The sequence below is a fragment of the Camelus dromedarius genome, chromosome 31 (assembly GCF_036321535.1).
Source record: "Camelus dromedarius isolate mCamDro1 chromosome 31, mCamDro1.pat, whole genome shotgun sequence".
Classification (NCBI taxonomy): domain Eukaryota; kingdom Metazoa; phylum Chordata; class Mammalia; order Artiodactyla; family Camelidae; genus Camelus; species Camelus dromedarius.
This window is the reverse complement of record NC_087466.1, coordinates 14,773,196-14,797,745: the sequence shown is the minus strand read 5'-3', so window position 1 is coordinate 14,797,745 and position 24,550 is coordinate 14,773,196.

Genomic DNA, 24,550 nt, shown 5'->3' with positions numbered 1-24,550 from the left:
GCCGCAACTCCCAAATGAAAAGAGCTGTTCTTCTATCTTTTATCCTCCCAACTATATAAATAATCCATATCCGTCGTAAAAAATCTGAACATAGAAAAGTAAATGGCAAAAGGTAAAAGCCACCTAAAACTGCTACTATTCTGAAAAATCCCTCTTGTATGTTTTTATGCATATACATATACATGTATATTTTATGTAAATGGCATCATATAATACATGAAGCTTTTATTGTTGACTTTTAAATAAATATATATGTTATTCTTAACTCCTCTCTACTCCTCCATGCCCTTTCCCAAATAAACAACATCAATAATTCAGTGCATGACCACCTTACGGGCACATAAGAATTTTTAAAAGTGCTTTTACATAACAGAATTTTTTACACCCTTACAAGAAGTACCTTGTCGGATGACAAATGTAAGCTCTGTTTCCTCATTTCCAGAGGAGAAGACTACTGCCTAGCAAGAGTAGGTGGTTATCTAAGAAAGTCACTGAACTTGTAGGTGACGGAACTAAGGCTCAGAGTCCTGGCCTCTCATCCAGAGACGCCCTAAATGCCCTGGCTCTCATCCCAACCAGGTCTTCCCTCTGCTTGACTAGAGGCACCTGACTCCTCTCTGTGACTGGTAACATGTCAGGTAGTGAGCTTTCCATCCTAGGAAATAATCAAACTAAGTTCTGATGGCCATTCATCAGAGTCGTAGGGTTGGGCAGATTCTCATGCTGCAAGAAGGCCCTGCTGCAAAGCCGCAGACGGAAGAGCAGCGTTGTGACTGAGCCAGCATCTATCCACAGACAAGAGATCAGCTATGTCAGTTCCTGGGTTCACAGCACCGTCTCACCCTCCAAAGAGCCGTGTTCAGATAGCAGCTGGATTTGTTTTGTTTTGTTTCAAAATTTCTATTTCACTCTGCGCCTCTGTAGAACTCTGTGGCCCATTAAAAGAGCACCGAGACAAATGACGATATAACAGTAATAGCCCACATTTATAATCCACCTGAGTGGCTTCGGCCAGGCTGTAGTGGAAAACGCGATTGTTAAAACGTGCAGAGATGTTTTGACTGGATTCCCTGGTGCAGACGCAGACGTGCCAAGTCAGCAGTCGTTATCAGAGATAACCAGCCCATCTAGTCAGGTGATTTATTTACAAGCTCTCAAGGATGAGCACTGAATGCAAGGAGCAGGGCTCTCAGCGTCAGCCAGACCTGGCTTCAAATATTAGCCCCTCCACCTCCTGGCTTTATGACCCTGGGCAAGTCACCCAACTTCTCTGAGCTTCCTTGCGGTGCCCAGCACACAGTGAGTGCTTTAAATATTAACTGTTTTAGTTACAAATGATAGTACTAATTCTACTCTCACCCTGCGGCTAGTATTATAAACTCAAGTGCTGCAAAGGCTTCTGGGGCTAGAGGTTCCCCCTAACTCAATATATTAGCTCTCTCCCCACTAAGCAGACCTAAGCCATGGACACAACCTCTGTACACACCAGTTAACTTCATTTTGCTCCGTCGAACGTGTGCACTCTTACCCTAAGACGGTATATGCTTCAGCCCCATATTTCACAAAGTGTAGAAATAGTAGACCTACAGGTATTAATTACTGGAAAAGGGGAATTGGTGATCAAATAAGTTTGGGATACACTTGGTTAAACGTAACGTTAAGCAAAATGGGAACACTTGGTTAGAGATACTCGTTTAAACAAAGTGAAACAGATTTCTTTCCTGCAGGACTTGTCAGAAACTTTTATGTCCAATAGGATTTGTGCCTCTCTAGGAAGCAGATCTAATATTGTATTAATCTTGACATATTTGATTGCCAATGGCAGAAGCCCAGCTGAATTTAGGTTAAGCAAAAAGACGATTTGTGGGTTCATGTAACTCTAAATCCTAGGATTGTATATACTTCAGGGTAACTGGGTCCAGGGGTTCAAATCATGCCATCCCATCTCTCCCTCCCCCAACTCCCCCTACTTCTCACCCTTGTTTGTCTTCCTCCTTTATTCTCTCCCCATCTCTTTGAATATCTCTTCTCTGTTTGGCATCATTATCAGGCTTTTGCATCTGACAGCAATATTGGTCCATGGGACTCTCAAGTTTACAATCTATGATACACAGAAAGAGAATATTTCCCCCTAATTTACTTACCTTGGGTCATGGGTCTGAAGTATCACTGCTTTAGCCTCCTACCAGGTCTCTCTTGATTCCCTCCCAGCCACCTTCCAGTCAGTCCATTGCCAAGACAGCAGCCAAAATGTACCTCAAAATACTGTAATTTGGTTTTTGTCAGTCCTCTGCACCAAACCTCAAATTGAGTTTCTCATTCACTTAGAGAAAAATGAAGTCCCTGTAGAGTGGCCTACAAGCCCTACATGATTTTGCCCCCATCCCTGCCTGGCATCATCCTCTACCATCCTCCTCCCATCTCATGCCACTCCAGCCCCAGGGGCCTCACTGAGGTCCCGCAAGCACACCAGGCATGCTCCGGCCTCACAGAAGATACACTTATTATTCTCCTTGCATGGGCTGTTCCTCCACAAGCCTTCTTCCCCCACCTCCTTCAGGCCTTCTCTCAAATGCCACTCCCACTCAGACCTTCCCCGATACCCTACTTAAAATGACAGTCCTTCAACACCCTCAACCCTCCTTTCTTATATTCTTCATTTTGTACCATCATACCATGTATTTTACTTGCTTATTCATTTTATTTATTGTATGTCTCCTGAGTAGCCCCCATTCTGAAAAGATAAGCTCCCTAACGATAAGGAATTTTGCGTGTTCTGTTTATTGATAGACTTTCAGTGCCTAAAACATTGTGAGGGGCATAGCAGGTGTCCAATAAATATTTTTCAAATAAATGAATAAACAAATGAATGAGCAAGTCATTTGAATACAAACTGCCTAGTATATAGTAGGCACTCAATACAATTGATTGAATCAGTTAATTAATGAAGCCTGATGATAAGTCTAAATGAGTTTTTTTTCTCTAGCATTCTTTCTCAACCCCCTTTTCAAGTGTGTAGGTCTCCAGCATCCTATTCAACTGTTTGTGGAGTTTTTCTTGGTCTTTGGTGTTTTGGGGTTTTTTTTTTTTTTTTTTTTTGCCACTTTCTGATATGATTCTGTAAATGTCTTCTCCAGTAGCAAGAACAAAGTCAATCAACGAGTAGCTGACAATGAGGGTCATATCCCAACTGACAAAGCCCAGCTCTGCTCAGGAGAGTCTGTCATTCTTAGTGACACAAAGCCAGACAATGTCACAATTCTTTATCAAGAGTTCCCAAAACATTGGACTGGGCGTTCATCTGCAGGCAAAACTAACCAAACTCTTTGGATCCTAGGAGTCTATAATAAGGGCTGGATAGAGTGAAACTGATGTTGAAATCAGCAGGTGAGCCCTCAAAGCACATGGGGAATATATCTGAAGACAAACAGATTTCCGCACTTTCATACAAGTAGAGATATGCATAAAATATGTCTCCATTCAATCTCTATGAGACTCAGAGAGAACTTGGCATTAAAGGGTAATAATTAGCATGAACACAGAATTTAATAGTTTGTAATAAACTCTGACGTGTACGATCTCATTTGGGCTTCATGACCATCCCGTGAAGAAGGGAGTATTACGACCTCATTGCGGTAGGCTATATTACGATTCCAAACTACTTGCTGCCCTGCCTGTAAGAGGGTTATATGACCCTGCTAACTGCCATGTGATTTCCACTGCCTCTCTGGGGGAGAAGTGTAACATCCCTGCCACCACGGCAAGCAGAATGTGAGCACAAGTGAACACAGGAGACATCTGAGCAAAAGCTTTAGAGACGTTGCACGACTACCTCATTCCTTATCCCCTGGGCACAAAACCAAGCTAGTAAGTGGGTGCTCCTTCATCCTGGATCTCAGAATGAAGAATCCACATGGAGAAGAGCCACAAAACCACAGCAGAGGGCTTACCACAGCAAAAATATAATATGAGTGATAAATAAACCTCTGTTGCTGTCAGTCACCACGATTTGGGGGGCTGTTTGTTACCACAGCACAAGTAACTTAAGCTGACTAGCACACCCACTTTACAGATGAAGAATCTGAGGATTAATTAGTGACTGTCCCAAAGGCACTCACCTAATAAGTAGCAGATCCAGGACTCAAACTCAGGATGTCTCACGCCTAAAACCATGTTCATTTTCCCAGATCATTCCAAATAAGGACAGTGGCTCCTTCTGCACATCTCCTGGAGTGATCTGGGAAACTGAGTGGTATCAGACTCCAAGCTGGTGTGTTTTACACCACCGAGAGCCCTTTCCTCTCTGAGCCCTGGCCAAGTCCGAAAAGGGCTCTGAATCTCACAGTTATTTAGGAAAACAGAGTTGGCTCAATCTAGCTGGACTGGTCTCTGGAAACCATCCCAGCCCAGGGTAAAATATGAAATGCAATCACAGCGGGAATTCAGCCAGACCACCAAGCCCCACTGACTGTTCCTCTTGTTTCCTTTTAGGACTCAATTGTTTTTCAGAAGCCCTTGGATGGGTCTGGAAGAGCTCCTGGGGGGACAGGATTAGAACATTAGCTTTACCTAGTTCTTTCATACTCCTGGACCTTCCCTAATGTTCTTAGAAAAAAGCAGGACACCTGGGGACCCGGCAGGCTTGCTACCAGGCTAATATTCCTGATCATGTACCTTCTACACATATAGGATTTGTTCCCTAGGGGTGCAGTTTGGAGCATAAACATTTAATTCCCAGAAACTAAAATCTGGGCCATGGGTATCAAGCATACGAGGAAATGGCCCGCGTCACCCAGGCAACCTGCCTGTCCAGCAATGTTTCCAAGAATTCTACAAAACAAACGTCCTTGGGCCCTCCTGGTAGAGAGTAAAAGCCGGCTGTGCCTGCAACCTGCTTGTGAGGAGGCTGGAGAGAAAGGCTGAAGTCAGCTTGGCTGGCCCACTACCTTTCTATTTGAGCTCCAGGGCCACGAACAAGAAAGCACAGGAGGAAATCCGCTAAGTCTGGGCATGGTTACTAGTCCAGGAGCTATGCCGGGAAATGCAAAAGAATTTCACCTATTTAATAAACATTATCTAGCATTTACTATGTGTCAGATACTTTTCTAAGCGCTAGGCAAATATTCTTATTTAATGTGGCAGCAATCCTCTGAGATATAAAGTCACATTAGCCCTGTTTTCCAGACAAAGAAATGCAGGCACAGAGAGATCAAGTATCTTTTCCCAGGTCTAAGTGCTAAAAAATGGAGAAGGCAGGATTTGGATCCCAGAATTCTGCTTCTGGAGTTCGCACTCTTTACCTCTATGCAATGATGCTTCTAAGGCGTCATGGAAGAATCAGACCTTGGCAAAAACTGAAATTGACTGAATGGCTCCGGCAATGGCACAGTTTCCCGTTCAGTTTGACTCCACTCAGAATGAGAGGGCTAAGATCCCACCTCCCAAGGTGGAGGTTGAATGCAAGACACTCTTCCCATGTCTCATGTCCTTGGGAAACTTCTGGCCTGTGAACTTGCAACGTGCAGGAAGAGAGCCACTCTTGGCACCACTGTCTCCCAGCGTAGTGCCTGAACCAGAGAACTCCCAGTAAGTGTTCGTTAGAGGGATGGGAGGGAGGGTGGAGGGGATGCAGGGAGCTTGGGGAAAAGGGAGGGAGGGAGGGAGTGAGCAGGAAAGAAAAGAAAAAGGGAGGAAGGGAGAGGCTGCCCAGTTCTCCGCCAGCCATGGTCCATCGTCTAATCCCAGGTAGGGGTTGGCTGATGAGAGCGTCAGGTGTTGTTCCTCCTAAGGACATTGAGAGACGCTCCCAAAAGAAACACCTGCGGAAACTGCTGTGACTTCCGTCCCTTCTCATTTGCTCTTTGGCAATATCTTTCCAGATCTTTCATTTACTGCTGAAGACACACACACACACACACACACACACACCCCTACAGAACACCATTTGTCCAACAGTCAAGCCACGAGAGACCTCATGTTCTGCTATCACTATTTTTTTCTCCACAAAGAACCAGAGAAAAGGACCCAAGAAGGGGCACCACTCTGACCTCTCTGTGTTTTTGGCAGCAGGAATGCCCACAGTTCCCACCTCTTCTCTGGCCACGAGAACCTCAGCTACTAATAGTACTTGGCTGCAGGTGAAATGTCACAGAATCAGAGAATGCCACAGCCCAAAGGGACCGGTTAGATTACCTTGTCTAGGAATTCTCTGTCGTAATTTGGAGGGAATCCATTATTGTCCCTCCAAGGCTTGATCCTTCTCATCACACTACACTGTCTTCCCACTCTCATGTCTTTTCCACTCTTTCCTCAGAGCAACATCTTCAAACAAGGCAGTGTGGCATCTTAGTTCAGAGTGTTCGAACTGGAGGTGGAGAGACTTCAGTCTGATTCCTGGCTCAGCCAGCTACCAGCTGTGAGCCTTAAGCTCATGTCCTGCCCTCTCTGAGCCTCAGTTTGCCCACATATCAAATGCCGATAAGAACAGATGCTACATCCTAGAATTTCTATAAGGAACCAGTGAGATCCTGCACTACAGCACTCAGCACAGACACTAGCACATAGTAAGTATCCAATAAATACCCAGGATTATTCTAACTCTTCATGCTCTGTCCCCACTCCAAACAGTAGCAGCATGTTCGTGATTCCACATGATTGCTCTTGTTTCCACAGTCAGGAATAGCCCTCCCTTGTTAACCTTCATTTGGAAAGCAATTTAACTCTCTGACGTTAAAATTAAAATATAAACAGCCCAGCGCCTGATTTAATGGACAATTAAAAATTAAATTAACACTTTGTAAGTGGTGAACTAATTTTGTTATTATAACCATATTAGCCTCATACTTGGAGGAATATAAAGGGGAAGATGGACTCCTTAAAATAAACATATACATATATATAGAGAAAATATTTACATTTATATATCAGCCTTGACAGATTCACTTTTTGAAGCCACTCGCCCTAAAACTCGACTGTCTGCTATTTATGCAAAAATGTTTAGATGCCAAAGTAATGAGAACTAATGATCCGGTAGAAAGAAAAAGAATACTAAAGAAATATTTTACTGCAAGATGTAAGGAAACAGCTTGGTAAAGCAGCCTGGGTCATCTTACCCCACGCTCCTTGGCAGCCCCTGGAAAGACCAAAGGTTTTCTTCCTTGTCTTCAAATCCAGGGATTTGCTGGATGTGCTAATTGCGAGTCTCCCATGCAACACTCTCTGCTGGGATCCTTACGCTCAGTTCTGATAGAAGGAGAAGGTGGAAAACAGCCCAGGTGACCTGAAGGGGGGGCAGCAGAAGCTGGGGCATGGAAGAACTATACCACCTTCTAAAAAAGGCACAAAGCTCACCTTTCTTTCCCGTGTCCCTTTCATTCTGTGCCCCTTCTCCCCACTTCCCCCAGGGGCACACCGCCCTCAGAGCTCACAGAGTATCATTGCATATGAACGTGTCTGTCCTTTCCTGCAGACCCGTACGGTCCATGAGCGAGCACTGCTTCTATCTTATTTACCTTTATATGCTAGCATACGGCATCATGTCCGGCATGCAGTAGAGAGGTACTCAGTGTTTGTCGTCTCGAATTGATTTAATGTAAATGAGCGAAAAATTTGTTCCATCTCAGATGTTAAAGACCCAAGATGCTGCCCTTTCTAGTGACATTTGCCATTTCAATAGGGGGATTGGAGACAGCAAGGCTGAATCCAAAGAGATGGCTTCTGCATGCTGTGATTCCAGGCTTCAAGAAGTGGCCAGAGGCTAATGGGATAGTGTTGGGAGGCAAGGCTCCCAATAACTCATCAAACCACAGCTTGTGGATACCTATCTGCTTCGATTACATTCTGGTCTGGCTTCAGTGAACAGCAACTGTCTTAGGAGCAAAGAACACCACTCAGTTCTTACGATGTGTGAAGTGTCTGATAAAATACAATCTGATTCTGTTACGAAGTGATCTGAATGGGGCAGCCTTCTGCCCACAGGGTCCTCCTCTCTCTGCTTTTTTGCGATCCCTACTGTCACAGTCTCTGCTCTGGAGTAAAGAACGTTTGCTGGCTGTGGGGAGCCCAGGATCCACACCCTCTAGCTTGAGGAACAGCTCCTTAATTTCCTCTGGGAGATTTCCTACCACTCGGTGTGTGGAGTCTTAATGATACCAACAGTCAAAGCACATTCTAGCTCCCACCCAAGGGGGTATGATTCAGGCGCTGCAGGTCAGCCCTCTCCTGCTGTGACTTTGGCTCCTGAGTGGAGGACCACTTGGAGGAAAACTGGTTGCCATCACTTCTTCCAGAGCGACACCTTTCAATGAATGCTGCCCACTAGACACCACCCAGATGCTAGAGTGTTCCTTTCCTTCTCTGAGCCGGGTTCTCCAGCCTTCTCACTGATTCTATGATCCAATATCCTTCTAATACATTTATTTTCTGCCTCAGCCTGAAGCTGTTTTAACATCTTAAAACCCGAGATCTCTAACAGATACCTTTGGGTTGGAGAGTAAGAGGGGAGGCCAAGAGGCCACCGGCATCTGGGCTTCCAAACTCCTTCCCAGTAACACAGTAATTTATCACGTCTCTTAGCCTCTTCTAAGGAAAATAAACCAAATAAATTCAGTATCTAGTGAAAGAAAGGAGGGGGAGAAAAAATGCAGTAGAATCACAAGAAGGACAAGTTCTAGTAGTGGCAAAAGCTAGCAGGAGAGGGCTGCCAGGGGAAGCCAGTCGTTTGCCTACTTTGCTGGCTTCAACCTCAAGTAAATTTAAAGATCCTAATCAGCTTAGCCCTGGGCAGAGAGGTCGGGATTCTGCATGGCCGGCAGGGCTCCAAAGGCCTTCCTGATACAAGCTCCCCCTGAACCTAGTTTCTCTGTCTCATTTCTCAGAGGATCCAGGTGCCCAGCCAAGGGATGCCCCAATTTACCTCTACATAATGGTCCAACCTCAAAGGCCGCATAGACGGAAAACCTCAAGGACATTGTGGGGACACCACATCTGAAAATATCATGGCTTTCCAACGGTTCCGATGTCAGGAAACAGACTGGAGATTTGTGAGGTTGGTCTTCCACCTTTAATTGCCACCAATCACATACCACAGAGGTAATGTCAAGTTATTTTACTGAACCCAATATAAGGGAAGACGAGCAGAGAGCGTCACATTAGGGATGGCATTCAATGCTCCCCACCCCCACACCCATTTAAGGAAAACCATCTACCCCATGTTCCCCATTGCTTCAATCACCTTCTCCTCCTGCCAGCTAACTGGGCCACGTGTGGACCATGTCACCCCAAAATGATGGATCCAAAATATGGTTGATGACATGACCTCTCTGACCCAGGAAGAAAAGATATACTTGGCCAATCAGACTAGTCTGAGATATTGAACATTGTAAAGCTGGGAAAGGGAGATGGCACAGGAGCTGGGGATGAAACGAGACCCTGAGATACGAAAGACAAACCAAGGAATTTTGGTGAAGAGACTGAAATTCTACCAGAGCAGAAACGATGAAGTGTGAGGGGAAATTAGCCAACAGAGAGAAAGGAAGACTGAACAAATAATTGGAGAGAAGAGGAGAGAGGATGAGAGAGAGAGAGTGAAAAAGAGATGAGTCTCTAAAGCAGCTGCGGGTCCTGACAACAGCTTCCTGCTTCTCATCACAGCTCACACTTGCCCTAATCATATACTGTTGTTTTTGAGGCAACTTGAAGGGAGTCTGTTTCTTGTAACTGGAAGAACCCAACTGAAACAAAGGGAAGCTGGGACATAGAGACCAAGGCGAAGACCACGTGAACCAGCTCCAGTTTCCTCCGGCCTTAGCTTTCAAGCCAGAAATGGATCTGTCTAAAGTAGCCTCTCATGCCTGCAACATGTTCTGTTTCTCAAACTGTGTGCAGTATTATCCCATCTGAGCCTTATGACAACTCTGCAGGATAATAATGTCGGACACACATTCATTCAACAAACATTTGCTCCACTCCTGCTATATGTATCAGCAGTCCTCTTCCAGGAGTAAACAGTGGAAAGAAGAAAGGCCAAAGAATCAAGGCTCTTGCCCTAGAGGATGCCAGCTTGTGGAAAGAGGTATCTCCATTGTACAAATGAGGAGACAGACCAAGATCAGGGCAGAGGTGTATTCAAGTTCACCCAGCTAGGCAGTCAAGGAGATAAGATTTATTAGCTCAGGTCTTCTGAACTCACCATCCTTCTAAACTTCTATTACAACAGGACCCTACGTCTCCCACAGCCATGATCTTGTAAGGAGTTGGCAAGCTTTTACTTAAAGAGCCAGATAGTAAATATTTTAGGTTATGCAGGCCATTTTTGGTCTGTCATGACTACTCAGTTTGGCTGTTACAGCACAAAAGCAACTTTAGACAATATGCTAACATATGGGCATGGCTGTGTGCCAATAAAACTTTATTTATAAAACAAGTGGCTGGCGAGGTTTGGCCTCTGGACCAGAGACCACCAACCCCTACTAAATCCCTGCGTGCTTGAAGGGGTCTCCCCCTCCCATGCCCATCATGGGAGCCCTAAGAGCTTTAAAGAGGCAAAGCTGTGTGAGTCAAGTAATGTGCAGACACTTTATTAACCTTACGATGCTGACAGGTTGGGCCACAGGAGGAGACTATACACCACCCCCAACCTGACTTAGAAATGGATCATTTCACATAGATCATATATTTTCTCCAAGAGCCTCTCAAAATCTCGGCTGCCCATCCCCATAAAAACTCACGCTCAATAATGAAAAAGTAGAAGCAATAACAAATAAGAGAAGAATTAAGGCACTGACTTCTCTGGGTATGTTTTGACATTTCAAGATATGTTACTAACAGACCCACCATCGGCGCCTTCAAACATTCTGAATTTCCTGGATCTTCATACTGCAGTAAATGTGTTTGTGTTTTCCTAAAGGCCAGCAGCTGTATACCACGATTCTTAAATTATTTAGATCCTATGTACATTCCAAGAAGAAAACTCGGTCTCTATCAGGAGAGGCAAAAATGTAAAATCAGAGATGACAGATCTACTACAAAATTACCTGAGAGGAGCTAATAAAGACCATTGTGTAAACACAGACAAGTCACTTTTATGCAAATTCCTGGTGGGGCACATAAAGAGGGAGTCAGAATGTCTTTCACATTTTTCTACCCTCGGGAAGAATGCGTTCCAATTCTGTTTGAATGTTAGGCTTTGCTGTGAGTAATGTTATAACTTGTCTCTCATCAGAGTCCATATGATTAGAGGGATGACAGACGGACCTCTAAGTCATACACGTGTCCTTCCCACTTTTTCTGGAGCCATTGAGATACAGGGCTAAAACCCCAGGAAACACTGGATTTCCCTATGGACTAAGATATCTGAGTACACCATTTTTTTCATTCTTGCATCCCAAAAGCCTACTACAGAATGGAGAGCTTGTAAATAATAATCAGACCACTGATTCAGCCAGCCAACTCTCTACCCAGCCCTCCAGTGTCTCATGAGCCTGGAAATTCTTCAACTGATTCACCCATATTGAATCCCCCAGTTATAGCCTCACCCTTGCACCCCTCCCCACGAAACACAGGTGGGTTTTTTCACAGATCTGCTCTTCAGAGGGAGGCTTCCAGATGAGGAGGCAGCGATGCCTGCTGGTTAAAGATCCAGACACTAAAGACAGCCATCTGGATGTGAGGTCACAGCCATGCCACTTCCCAGCTCTGTGACCTTGGCGGAGTCATTGCACCTCTCTGGGCCTTCCTTTCCCCAGTGAGGTACACAGTGAAATAATAACTACTTTGCAAATTAAATTGGGTACTTACCTGTGCCATGTGCCAAATGAGGACTTCACGCGTACGCATTATTAATGGTGCTCACTCCACGTGGCTGTTATGCAAACTAGGTAAGTGCTCAGCACAGAGATTAGCATACAGTAAGTGCCCCATAAATGCTACTTACTGCTGTTATTACTACCCCACTGGGGCCTGAAGGCTTGATTAACTTCTATTTCCTGGTCCAGTACCAGTCTGATACCTGAGACAACTTCCCTCTACCCAAATAGACGGGTGATATTTCCAACAGAGAATAAAAGCTCAGCCAAATAACCAGACGTTGATGCGCTGCATTTGTGAGAATACGGACACCCACATTGTTAGCAACAGGTGTTATTACAATAATACTGAATACATTTGCAAAAGCCCCTTCCGGTCTCATGTGAGATAAACCCAACTGTCAGCCCTTACAGCAGTGTCTGCTTTCCTCAGGGATTCACAAATTAACATACTCACACGCAAAAGCCGTAATCTCCGTCAGGAGGAAATTCTACCATCGAGGTTTGAGAGCACTTCCCTTTGTTTTATAAAAATGTCTGCTGCTGGCACAGGCCGGGCAGATGACCAGAGGCAGGAGCCCCTCCCTACATTACCCATCATCCGGCCCCGACGATGAGCCCCCACGCTCACTAAATTGCTCCTAACCCTTCTCATCTCCTATTGTGCATTACCACCTCCACTACATCGCGGTATTAATTTGATTTATGGCCCAGCCGCCCCACCTGAGGCCCGAGAAGATGGCTCCCCTCCGATCGCTTCCATCAGCAGCATAAGTGGAAGGTAATAAAAACCCATACGTGGCTCAGACTTTCAATTTCAATTGGAAATTGAAACTGTGCAATATGATTAAAGTTTAATCTGCATCATCAATAAACATGTGTGCTAAAGCAACGAGGGCTGCTTCACCTCCTGGTCGCAGGCATGGATTTGATTTGATGAGAGTGTGTCCGCCGTCTCTTGTCTGAACGATGGGTTGACTAAGGCAGGGGCTGCACACACCGGTATCCGTGCCTGGGCTGTGGGGGAGTTGATATATTTGCACAAAAAGATGAAAGCCATCACATGGATATGTTTGGGAAGAAACGGTTGCTCGTGCTCAGATGAAACTAGATTGAATCAGTAGCTCCACAAGGGTTGGCTAAGGGTGCAATGGTTTTTCAAGGAGTGCTAATATTCATGCATTCATTCGTTCAATCATTCATAAAGTATTCATTGAGTGCCACCTGTGTGTCAGACCCTGTGCTGGGTCCTGGGGTCACAATTATGAAGGGGAAAAATCAGACGCCATTTCTGCCCTCATGGAGCTGACAGTAGTGGTTGAGAGGGATGCCAGTCAAATAATGAGGCAATTAAATGTAAAACTGCTCCCGTGTGGAGTGCCCACGATGAAGGGGTTTATAATGCTCTGAGTGCTGTAAAGAGGGAGATGTGACCTATCCTGTAAGGTCAGGGAGAGCTTCCTAGAGGGGGTGATGATTGAGTTAAGGTCTAAAGAGGAGGTTGTATGGGGTTAACAAGGCTGGCGGTGGGGACGAGGTTTGGGAGATGGGACAGACTCAAGAGTGTGGTCCAGCCACAGGAAGCTTTATATGCAAAGGCAGAGAGGCAAGAGGAAGTATGGCAGATCTGAGGAAGGGCTGACAGAAGGCAGAGTGGCTGGAGCAGGGAGGAGGAGGCTCCAGATGAGGGTGGAGACTTGTGCGGAGAAACCACACAGCACTTGGTAGGATGTGGCAAAGGGTCTAGATGTATTTTTTCTTAAGTGTGAGGGGAAGCTATCAGAGGGTTTTAAGCAGCGCAGTTATGTGATCTATTTTAAAGGCTGCTATGTAGAGAAGGAAATGGAGGAAGCAGGAATGAGTGGGCAGCGACCAAGGTGGAGGCTATTTCTGTGGTCCAGGGCAGAGGTGAGGATAATCTGATGACAATTTCACGGATGACAGTGAAAGTCAGAAGTAGACGCATTTTCTACAGGGTGGAAGTCAAACACATAATAAATTAACTCATCGCATCTCCATTCTCCTAGCTCATGTTCACAATATCTCCGTTACCTCCATTCCTTCCCCAGCCTCCTACTCGCCAAGAAAAACAGGCCACTCAGCGTGCACTTGGGCATCTTTGACGTTCACTCTCAAACTTACCTGCACCTTTACCCATCCTTACTTATGTCTGTTTCTCCTGTGGGTAAAAGGTGGACCACCTTTGCTGTGGCCCCCAGACCATCACACATGCTGTTTCTCTTGCTAAGAACACTCTTTCCTCACCCCTCTCAAGTCTCAGCTCAGAGCCTTTCTTTCAGGAAGTCTCCGCTGACCCTCACGTAACACCTGGGCTGGAGACCAGGTATCACAGCGACCACACCTGCCTGCTTAGTTGGCTCTTTGCAAATAGGAGACTGTGAAAACCTTGAAAAGATGGCAAGGCCTTGTTTCCCGTTGTATCCTCCAGGGCCCTGCACAGCGCCACATGAAAAGGCGTGTGTCGGATGATTGAAGATTTCCTTCTTCACAAAGCCAACTCCTGCCCATGCGCTATCGACACCAACTCTTCCCAATTCAGCAGGATCTGTTCCAGCGATCATCCCTTCTGTCTCTCTCATTCTCTTAACAAGCTCCTCCCTCACAGCAAGAAATCCAGGCTTCCCCATCCTAAAGGGCACTTTCGTTCAGTCTTGGCTCCCTCCCAAGAGTAGAAGCATCCTCCAAGCTTCTACTGTTCAAACTTCTAGAAAATAGAGTCTATTGACTCTTTCTACTTCCTCACGCCCTGCTTCCTTTACCATCTGGCTTCCATTCACACAATTCCACCACAATAGCTCTCGAGAGCCCTCGGGACCTCTCGATGCTTAATTCAAGGGTCACTCTTGAGCCTTTATCCTATGTGATCTCTCAGTAACATTCGATGCTGCTGACCACCTGCTTCTGCTTGAAACTCTTCTACAATATTTCCTGGCTCTTCACTTATGTCTTTGTGATTTCTCACTTAATACCCTGTAATGAACTGTCTGGGTTTTTCCCGTGCCATTTCACAGATGAATAAATGAAGGATATAATAAGCCATGTGACTGTGAACATGTTTTTTTCAAAAGTCCTCCTCTGTTGGAGATACTCACTAAAGTACTTTTGAGGGAAATGATCCATCATATCTTGGAATTGCTTAAAAATACTCCAGATGTGGTCATAATTTTTTGTGTAATTAAAAAGGTAAGCATAATTTTAAAATAAAATAAAAAGCTATCTGATCTACACCACCATGATCCCATCCTACAAAGCCAGGTCTCCTTTGGAATCCTAAAACCACTGGCTTTTCTACCATTGGTAGAAGGTCGACACACTTCAGGTGATCCAGGAGAGGTCTTGGAGCAAGCATTCCTAGTGTTCTGCCTGATGTATGGGAATCAGGGACTATGCGTGTATGTTACAATATAGAGGAAGCTTGGACAGGTTGTCAGGACTGGCCCTGCCAGGACCCTTATGTGGAACCTTGAATGGCGTATTTACCCATGCTGAGGTCTCTCTGTATCTGAAAGCATACTTTAGAAAAACCGACTTCTGTAAGAGAAATCAATTTTGGATCTCTCAAATCTTAGAAATGATAACTATCAAAAAATCTGAAATGTTTTGTGATTCGTAAAGAGGGGGCAGCATGGTGCCACAGTGAAGAACACAGGCTCTCGAGTAATAAGAGAGACCTGGATTTAAACCCCTGCTCCATGACTTAAGCAGCTAGGTGAGCTTTACAAGTCACTGAGGGGCTTCGAGTGTTAGTTTCCGTATATATGCCACAAGGGGAGAGAAATTCCCTACCCTGAGGGGTTATGGAGAGGATTAAAATGTGAAGCCACCTGGAATACAGTAAATGCCTGCCAATCCTTACTTACAGGGTGTGGCGGACCCGTGGGAGGCGGGGAGAAACACCAGCCCTCCAGAAGAACCTGACGTTGGTCCCTCTTCCCACTTCCTGTGCATCTCACTCACTCAGGATGATTTGTAGTTGGTGGCAAATTCAGCCCTGGGACCAGAGATCTGAGACTGGTGATAAAACCGTCAGCCAAGATTTGCTACATCTTTTTTTTTCCACCCTCTAGCCTCCCATTAAAAATGATTTGTCGTTAGGACGAAACATGGGAAAACAAACGTGATTAAAATTTTCCCATATTAAATGCCTGTGTAGCAATGGCAGGCTGGAGCTGTGCTCTCGAGAAAGGCTCTGATTCACCCATCTGGAAGGGGGATGAGCAGCTGGCAGAGTCAGGGAGCAGAGCAAGAGTCTGGGTTTTTTCCTTTCCTGCCTCATACGCATTCCAGCATCTTCCCTTCACCTGCTTGACTTCATCCCGTTGACTCCACAGGTATAGCTAACCGAGGATTAAAGGTGTCTCGGGCAGGGGGTGGATATCATCATAGCCCTGGGGAGGTAGCAGAGGAATGGAGGGGGAAGACATGCCCATCTTTTCATACTCTGCATTCCTGGATGTGAAAAAAAAATCTCTTGCAACCTTTGGAAATGTGATAGATCTGTCAAAAATCCATGAGGTCAGCTACATAGGTTATAAAACCCACGTCACAGCTTTTACATCTTTCAAAAACCTTTGCTTCCGTAAGTTCTGTGGGAGGTCAATTGCAAAAGCATCTATAATGTGTCACCCCTCCCTGGATCCATGCCCCATGCAATGCGATTTTGCAGCTCCTCTCATCAAGAGGCAGACTCTCCCCAGGCCTTGACCTGGGCTGGCCTCGTCAGTTGCTTTTGTTAACTGAATGCAGCAGAAGTGAGTGTGTGCCGGTTCCAAGCTTAGGACTCAAGAGACCTTAAACATTTCCACTCTCTCTCGTAACAAGCTTGGGTTACTCCACGGGATGATGAAAGACACAAGACTCAGTCACCACCTATCACCCCATTCAATAGCCACGTAACTTCTAGATATGTGAGTGAGGTCATCCTAGACTAGAAGCCTCCAGTCAATCACAGTCTGACCACGGGTTCATGAGTAAACCCAGCTGAGATCAGCCTATCTTGTCCTTGATCAGTAGAACCGCCCAGCTGACCTGTAGACTAGTAAACAATAATCAGTGTTTATTGTTTGAAGTCACTGATCTTTGAGGTGCTTTATTATGCACTGAAATTAACTGACACAATGTCCATATGGGTGTGACTTTCCACGATCACATCCTCATAACATGTTATCTCCTGCCCACCTCCTTCTGGAAATAACTTTAATCCATTGTGCCCTGAAATTGAAATGGGTGTTGTGTTGGTTTTCTTCAGCTCTTTAGAATCTGATGAAAATCCTCGCTCAGACCGTAGGAATTTCCTCTTGAAAAGGCCCGAGTGTTCAGTCGCTCAAGGACCAGTGGAGAGATAAGCCCCCCTACTAAACCCACCTGAGCCTGATGAACAGGGCTTCTATCAGCCCACCCCAGGCACAACTCGCTGCCCTGGTTTCTTCTCCTCAGAAAACTACGATGACTGTAATATACTTGGTTGGTAAGAAATTTCAGTTAATAGGAGAATCAAAAGTAGAGGTATATTTATTTAGTCAAACTCGCCATTCTCATAGAGATTTCCCTTCCCTCATTTGATCACGAAAGATGGGGAGGGTTGATCTGGATGGGCCAAATCAAGGATATATAATTGGGCAAAGTTTTCACTGGACCAAGGTTGCCAAGGTGACTTTCAAAACTCTCTTTCTCGCTGCCCATCTTTTTCTTCTTTTTATGAGACTGGAGAAAATATACTATCTCCCTCTTTTTTGGGGAAAGATATTTCTCCCACCCCTTTGGAATCTAAGGGGGAACTAGCAGGATTCATATGTTCTCTTAATGGCACACATGCTCCTAATGGTACCCGTAACACACCCACTCCAACTCAAAGACTTTGTCAGGAAATGTACCTCCCAGAGGTCAAACATGAAGGAGGGGGTGCCTAGAAAGTTACTAGACCCAAAAGAAACATAGGTAGAGCTGCTTAAACAGCTGATGCTGACAAGGAGGAAGGCAGAAATGGCATCGGCAAGGTAGGAGTCACAGCGTTGCAGGTAAAACCGCATCCTGTGGAAATACCAGGATGTAACTCGAGTGTCTGAGGTAGGACTCTCCTGGACACGAAGCCATCAGTCATCAATTGATCACAAAATGGAAATTGGAACATAAAAGAAGAAATTCTTCAAGTGTTTCCCTAAACAGAAAGCTTTCCCCAAAGCAGAAGTCTTTTCTCCTCAAACCCATCTCCATGCTGCAACTCTTAACATTATCAGAATTTTTACTACAAGGCCATTTCTCCATTTTCTGGGCCCTGCTTACCACCAACAACCACATTTCCCTACACTCCTCTTCTTGGATTTTGCCTGCTAGTCATTGTTCCGCCTTGGGAAACACTGGGTTAACTCCTCTCTTTATGTCTTTGTAGATACATTGTCTCTGTTTGGGACATTCTTGTCTCTTCTTTCCCTCAATAACTCCTACTCATCCTTAGATGTCCCCTTCTCATAGAATTTGTGTCAGGGGACCTTTAGACAGTCCCGTTTCAGCAGGTGGAGGACCCATGGGCATGTTCCACGTGTTACTGCTTCCTTCCCTTGAAGATACATGGCTGGATAAATTGTCACTTGGGACTCATAGCACCATAAGGCTTGGGCCATTCCATGCCCATGAGATGATTTCTATGAGTTACAACAAGGGAAGAAGCAAAATCATGAGCCTTTAAATTCATCTTGCTTTAGATCATTAAAGTTCTTTGCATGCTTGCTAGTTATTTCCATCACAGTGTATAGGGAGCCTGCCCCTCCATGCCCAAATATAAATAAAAAACTGTAATTGGATGTCATCACTGTCAATCATCCTTCTTAGGGAAGGAGCAGCGCAGGAGTGAGCAGGCTGTGGTCAAGGAGTTTGACCTGGACAAATCTTGTTCTGTCGCATCATCCTAAGACCAAGGCAGGAGAGGGGAGATGGAGGAACCTGTATTTCAGTTAGACCCTTGAAATCATTTAAGGAGAGAGCCTCCTGAGCATGGAGTTAAGGAACCAAGCGGGTAATATCTTACTATTTCTGAGTAGAAAGTAAAGGAGTTCGTTGGGGGGGGGGGGGGGGAAGCTGTACTGATTGACTTCTGTTCCTTGGAGCTCTAAACCTTTCCCCTACTACTTTATAAAAAGAAGCAATAATGAATGCACTACTGGCAAGAAGACAGGTGTCCAACCTGTTCTTTGAGTAAGATCAGCCCTAAAATAGAATTTCACTAACCCTGCCAAGAATAGATTTGGGGCTCCTCCTCTCATCCCCATTGATCTGGTGGAGGCTAGAGACAGAACACCTCCCAGAGTCTGTTTCCATCCCCTCTCCCCACTGCCGATTATGAGCTTCTTGAGGACACAAGCTATGCCTTGTTTGCATTAAGTGCTGACTGGTTTTCAGAACTTACAGGAACATCAACCAGTGAGTCAGGCCCATGCTCATGGGTCAGTTCAGTACTCCTTCGGCAACGACAGAGCTAAGTCTCAAGAGAGGATCTGATCACCAATTTGGTTCAGACCGAGGACCCCAGATCAACCAACCAACTACCAGCTTTGGTCTCACCAACTCAACTGACTTAAAGCCAATGATCCTTGAATCTATCAGCTAGTAATTTTCTGGTGAGCAAATGATCCAACTGGCAGTTGACCTGCCTTAGGTATCGAGAACAGAACTGGGCTCAAGTCCCAGCCCTGTCACTTACTTGGGGAAGTTACTGATCCTCTTTGTGTCTCAGTTTCTTTATCTATAACATGGAGATACTGAGAGTACCTCCTCTAGAGAGTGGCTGTAAGGAATTAGGCTATATACACATACACATATAGTCTTTGCGGTACACGGTAGACCTACATGAGTGTTCGCTATGACGACAATGACAGTGATCACACTGTTCACAACATCACCAATGATACTACGCCCGTTTCATTCTTGGAGAGTGTTAATTGGCTGGGAAACATTCCAAACAGGATGAAGAATGGATATGGACCCAATATACATCTGGTCCCTGAGGCAGGCTCAAAGGTAATTAGCACACTTTGGGTAGGTTGACGGGATGTTTCTGTGTCCTTGTTTATGTTCCTTCCCCCTTGTCTCTCAGCGTATGTATCAGCTGGTGATTTGCTACGCGCAAACATTTCCTGCTGACAGGAAAGTTAGAGAAAGTGCAATCTTACAGCTAAGATATTAATTCAGTTGCTCCGAGTCTTGGTGGTATGATTGATGGGAGTTTTATTGCAAATGTAAAAAATTTGTATTCCTTTCTTCCTGTGTTGGCACATCAGTGCTTTGGTCTTGCACAACACGTCCTGGCGCACTGAAGATAACAGCGCTCTAATGTGCTTGATGGCTCTGTTTCAGAGCCGGTCAGTGCACCATCCCCACGACAGAAGCCACGGGATCAACAACACTCAAACCACCCACTGCCTGCTAATAGCAGCACAAACTCCCAGGGCCAGAGACGGTGAGTATTTGCTGGTATAACACTAATTTCGCCAACATTAATGGTGCACCTGTAGGGGTGAGGCTTAAGCCGGTACAATGTCTACTGCATGGGGAGGTGTGAAATAAATTCTTGTTACATAAATCAATGGATGAGCGGAAGTCTATATACTGTGAAACCACTGAGGAATCTATAATGCTTCCTCTTTTGGAAACTGAATTTTCAAAAAGCAATCAAATCCCAAGGAAATTAGCTAGAAGAGATGAATATATGGCAAAACCCCAATGACGTTCGTCCAGCTGCTGCAAAAGTGACGAATACACAAACCCAGGGGAGTGGGTAATGGCTTGGCTGCTAAAAGACAAAAATCCACAAAGAGACTTAATTTCAAGGAGAGCCTATTTGACCACCAGCCACAAGCAAGAGTTGGATCACACAGATATGATGAGGGTGAGGGAGGGCCTTCGTTTCAGTCTACGTGCTTCAAAAACCTTAATGTCATTCTCCTCACTGGTGATGGGATTACTGTGGGGCTTAGGAGAAAAGGGTTTTTAGTCTTGAGAAGGAGAAGGAGATTCTAGGCTCTGTCTAGAAGTTCTGTCAGTCTTTTTCACTGCTACATCCCCAGAAGCTTGCACGATGTCTGGCACAGAGTAGGTGACAGAATATAGTTGAATGGATGAATGAGGACATCTACAAAGTATACCACCTGTCTCTGTCATGATACAACACATTATCTGCAGAACCACGCAAGTAACATATAGTCTTTAATTTATGTCTAGTATATCTGAGTTACTTTCATGGTTCTGGAAGATAACATTTAGTTTACAATATTGAATCTATAATCTATGATGGAAGGTACCATGATGGAGATGAAGTTGTATGAGCAGCCAGTAGAAAGAGAAGTGCCCTCAGACCTGGGGAGACTGGGAAAGGCATTACGGAAGAGGAGACGTCTAACATTAAGTCTTGCTTGGAGCAAAGGCAGAATCCAGGCTGCCTGGCCACTGTACACTTCAGGCTGAGGAAACAGTAGGAGAAAAATTTCAGCAAAACATAAATATTGAGCATTGCTTCTCCAAGCACATCCTAAGGAACCATTTACACAAAACCCTCTAGGAATGACAGTCCCCAGCCTCGTGAGTCAGAATCTCTGATGAGGGTTCTGAGTCTGAATTTCAACAGGCTCCCTAAGTCATTCTTACGAGCTACATTTTGGGAACCATTTCTAAAAGGTACCAAGCTCAATATTTTGTTCAATCCTCTGAGCTATCCAAAGAGGTAGGCGTGATTATCCTCAATTTATGGCCAGGGATATTGGGGTTCAGGGAAGTGAAGTAAACTGCCCAAGGTCACTCAGCCTACATGTAAAAGAGCTGTGATTCAAACACAGAACATCAGACATCAAACCTCCAGTCTTACCCACTGCTAGTCACTGCCTCTCTGCAAGGCTATAGGACAAGGTGTGTCACGAGGAGGTCTAGGAAGTGACTTTGAAAGAGTGTGTTCTGATAATAATAGTGGTAGAGATCGATAAGGACAATGATACTATTTATATCTCTTAAAAGAAAGAAAGAACACACCACCGCTCTGGCTGCAGCAGCCTTTATCAGGAGGCTCTGATTAATGAGCAGAGCCCTGGACTCTGCTCCCTAATAGATGCCTGTTATATCACGGGGAGATTTCCATCTCGGCGATACACTGCTACAACGTGCTCAGGCTGCAGCGCCAGCTCTGCCCGGTGTTTGATCAGGCCCATCTCTGTTTTTAAATAAAAAGGTCAATGAGTACACGCATCCCACGGAGGAACTAGTGATCAGGAGATGAAGTTAAAACAAGGGGTTCAGCTCAGCACTGGATGTGAATTGTGTGGCTGGAGATTTCGTGTGTGGCCAGCTAGACATGGAAGGTTAAAACACCCAAGGTCAAAGGTCCAAGGTCATGCATGGGTCCAACTGACCAAGGGAACCTGTCTTTTCTATTGTTCCAAAGCCTCGCTTGCCTCCCAAGCCTACCTGGCCACCCGAAAAGTCCAGGGAGGGGAGGCCATCTCAGAAGGCCTGGTGAATCAGAGGTCTGGCTTGCTCCTCCACTTCCTCCAGTTCCCCACTCAGATGTCAACTTCTGAGGGACTTCTCTGACCACCCACAGGACAAGCATGGCTTCATGCTTTCCTTTGCTTTCCTTTGCCTTTCTTCATGAATCTTAGCGATACCCAATATTATATTATCTAATTATTGCTCTTTTGTTTACTGCCTTTCTCTCCCCACTGGACCGTAAGCTCCCTAAAGGTTAGAGACCTGTCCTCTTCTCTATTTCCTCAACATCCAGGGCTGTGCCTGTTCCATCAGAGACCCTGCCTACATATTTGTTGAATGAAAAAAAAAATGTGTTGTCACAAAAGCATCCTCTATTCCAAAACGGAACTTGAGTCCGTTTCTGTTTTCACAAAGTGATGTCATTTAAAATTAAAACTTTTTTTCCCCTGGTCAACTCAACAGCTTTCTTCTCATCATCCCTAGGACAACTTGTAAACTTTGTGATGTGATTTACTAGACCCTCTGGTTCTGGCTGAGGCTTCTCCTCCAGCCCACCCCATGCCCCTCTCAGCCTTACGTCTGTGCCCCATATAGTCTTTCCACTGGACAGCAGTGCCCTGCTTCCCCCCACTTCCAGTATTTTCTACACGCACTCTGTCATCCTACAATATCCTTTCTTCTTCCTGGTTCATTCTTATGCATCCTTCCATTCTCAGCTTAAACTTTCCTTCCCGGAATTCCTGAATTCCTGAACTCTCAGGCTCAACCATGTCCCCTCTTATATTTCTCCAAGGCATTCTGCATTTCCACCTTCTGTCACATTTAAACATTGGAACATTTGTTCAGTGTTTGTCTTCCCAACAGACTCTACTTTGCGAACTCCACCAAGGTGGGGATGGGTCTTCCCTCCTGACTGCTGAATTCCCAGCAGTCAGCACGGTGCTGGAGAGAGTGAATGCTCAATAAATATTGCCTTTATGAATAAATGCATGCATGCATGAAAAACAGAGCCGGAGAGTTGTCTCCTACTGAAGTTACCTCCCAACCCAGGACAAATGCAGATCCTCGACCCCTGAGACGGTGTTCAGGGACACATGAGTGACTTCAGGTCTCAGTATTGGCAGCAGAACATCACTCACCCCCACTATTCTCCAGGTCCAGCCCATCACTAAGCGAATTAGGTGATCATCTTATCACCTAAGATCCCTGGCCCTCTCCCCTGGAGCTAAAGCCATTCCCAAGTCCACATCCTAAATGGCAAAAAATGTTACAGGGCTGGACATTTTTGCAAATGTATTATTTAAGCCTCTAGCTAAGAAATAACACGCTTGTTTTTTGGAGGTGAAAAATTTGCAACTAACTCAGCATCTCGGAAGCTAGCAAAATTTGAAGCAATCTAGAGAATTGTGCTGAAATTGCAAAGCCAGGAGGCCAAGGGGAAGAGGCCATGCTAGTTTTATATTCACAGAGAACCCCAGAGCCAGGCTGGAGACCACAGGGGAGGAAGAGAGGGGCTGAGCAGGGGAGAAAAAAACACATGGAGACCTTTTACTGCTTTTGTTTAACTCTAATTACAAAAATCATAAACACATGCAAAAATCTCCCATAATTAACCACCCAGACATAACAACTTTTAATTTTTTGTTGCATGCCCTTTCGGTACTGAAAAAGATGGGCTGGAGGCTCTGCTTGTTATTTAATAGCCAGCTTTCTTACTTAGCGATGCAACACAATTATATTCCAATGGGAGGCAGATGGCATCAGTTAAAAACATGGACTTTGTAATCAGATAGGCTTGCATTTCACTCTTGCTGAACCACATACTATCTAGTTCCTTTGCCAAGATGCTTAAGCCTCAATTTCCTTATCTATAAACAGAGGACAAAGTGGACTCAATATTGCTATGCTGAGAAGATTAAATGAAGTAAAATATGTAAGTTACTAACACCAAGTCTGTTGCATAGTACATGTTCGAGCAGCCATCATGATTACTGGCATACCATCAGCACTTGCTTCTCCCTAGCATCATTCCTGATAGCCAAAAGTGCTAGCGTAATTGGATTTGCTTAACCAATCCCCTATTGTTGGACACATACATTGTTGTCATTTTTCTTTTCTGTTGGGTAGGGCTTTGGGATGAATAGCCATGCCAAGAATCCCCAGGGGAAAAGAGAGCACAAGAAGAAAGGATGGTTTCAGCAAATGTCCTGGTGACAACAAGTGGCAATGCCAATGACAAGTTCCCAAGACGGAAG